The sequence below is a fragment of the Gekko japonicus genome, unplaced genomic scaffold (genome assembly GCF_001447785.1).
Source record: "Gekko japonicus isolate JY-2015 unplaced genomic scaffold, Gekko_japonicus_V1.1 scaffold4974, whole genome shotgun sequence".
Classification (NCBI taxonomy): domain Eukaryota; kingdom Metazoa; phylum Chordata; class Lepidosauria; order Squamata; family Gekkonidae; genus Gekko; species Gekko japonicus.
Window position 1 is genome coordinate 7,918 of NW_015160367.1, and position 2,217 is coordinate 10,134.

A 2,217-nucleotide genomic window follows, 5' to 3' on the forward strand; every position below is an offset into this window, starting at 1 on the left:
GTCTCACCTGGCCTCTCAGCCTCAGTTATGGTGGCTCTTTCAATTGGGAGGCTCTTGGTTGAAGGTGGTGGTGGTGGAGCTTACACCATGTCAGGGAGCTGACTCTTCTCTGGCTGTCCTATTTTTAAATTATTTTGTGTGATGTCAGAAGAGACATCATGCCCCCCCCCCATGGTCTACATCCGAAAATCCTCTAGCTACGGGGCTGTTCATGCTGAACACTTTGGTGGTTAGCCATCATCTTTCAGAGGCTACTTTTGTGCTAGTCTTCAATACAAATTTCATATACCTCACGGAAAGATGTTTGTAGTCCCAAAGGGGTTTCTGTTCCCTAGGATGAAGTCAACAAATAGCTCTAATAATTATTCTATAACGGTTAGCAGAGGGCCTGTTATGCAAACTATAAAAAGTTCAGATATGGACCCCATTAATGTCTTTCCAAATGTCTTCACTGATTAAGTGGAAAGAAAAAGCTGTACCAGTACAGGATATAGTAAGAAGTGGACCCATTGCTCTAAGACTACCATGTAAGAAAGAAAGGTAGCTGTGCTGGTCAAAATTAAAACACAGTAACTTTTATTAGCTCCAGCCACAATGACAGAAGGCAGTCTGCTAGGTTTTGAATTTTTCCGAAGTTGGACGATACAAAATAGGGGAGGGGGAGAAAAAGCAAATGTCTCAATTTGTGATCTCAAGAACATGTACCTTCACACTAGCTGTCAGCCACCAAACCACTTCTTTGTATTACCTAAGTCTACAGCTTGCCAGTGAACAAGAAAAACCATGACCAGCAACTTTACAGGAGACATTGTTTGCTTACAGGACTACTCCACATTCTCCAAGGAGTATGTCACTCTCTGAACTGTTGAGAGGATGAAGGCCAGTGACAGATTAAAACAAAAGTCCAGTGGCACCTTTAAGACTAATAACATTTATTCAATATGACCTTTGTGAGTCACACACCTCACTTCCTCAAAAATGGGAAGGACAATCAAACTGGTATTTCTATTTAAAGGGAAGATTACAAGTTGGGGGAAGAGATGAGATACCAAGTGAGAGTGAATGGAATTCACTCTTTCAAGTGGATATTCGCTTTCTAAATGATTTGAATGGGATAAGCAGTTACAAAGAGATACGTAAAGTGATGAAGTGATGGAGTCAACTCGGAATGATGGGTTTGTAACTTTACTTTACTTCACTGTTGATGATAACACGTTTGGCACACTGGGGAGTCTGTGGCATGTTTTCGGGCAGATTTGCTCACAATATAAAAAAAAGAAAGAAAGGAGGAGCGGATGTTGGGGGGGCGGGATAAAGGTTATAGAGAATGTAGTCAGGAGCTATAAAGAAGAACAAAATAATGAAACGTGTTGTTCTAAATTCTGCCTTGTGTTCTTCACTGCCATAGATCAAGATACAAATCAGGTTCATTTTTTAAAATATAGAACCATTTGTTGAAATCCTACACTCCAACCGACCAGCCCACGGATGAAAATATTTCTATTCCCTCTGACTTCAGGCCATGTTTTTGTATTTGTGATTGCCTTTTCTTTGAGTTACACACTTGCTTGGAGAAGAAAACTTCTGTTTTGTTGTGATAACATGTTTTTCATAGTTCAGTGGGGAATCTTCAGTTTTACAGTCATCATTAACTTCCTTTCAATTACCAGAAAGACCATCATCATCCTGGCGAAGCCCCCATGGAATTCCAGAGACGACAAGTAAAAATAATAACCCCATCCTTGAAAAATGGCATAAATCTGCCCCATAGTTTCTTGAACATAGCGTCTTGAGGGTGCTGTAATCACAGATACTCTGAGGACTGTGTTGCAGGTAGTAAAAGTAGAATGTGTTTCTAGAGAGAAGATTTGAGGTCAGGATGGTGGCATTTGTTTTGTTGAAGTTGTTCCTCCTTTCTCACAAGTTTACCAAGGCTCACGTACAGTGCAAGATCACAGAGCCACATCCTCCACTTCAACAGTATTATCAGTCAGGAGACCTCTTTGTTGGTGGTGTTGCTTCCCTGAGTTTCAATATCAATGAAATAGACTTCAAGGACTATTTCCAGCTGGCATCATTTGAAGACCTTTTGTAAGCAGTTATTTTTAAAGTTGATTTCCCATTTCTTTATGGTCACCAGGGACATTCATCCTAGGAGCGATGGTCTAGTATTTTTTGCATAATGTAGCCATACTTGTTGGCCCCGTATTTCACCAC

The 2,217-nt window shown here is 40.6% G+C and overlaps 1 pseudogene; it reads left to right on the plus strand.

The window, feature by feature from the left end:
* The first annotated feature begins 1,879 nt into the window (after positions 1-1,879).
* The window catches only part of LOC107115855, an 11,897-nt pseudogene continuing 11,559 nt past the window's right edge, over positions 1,880-2,217 (plus strand).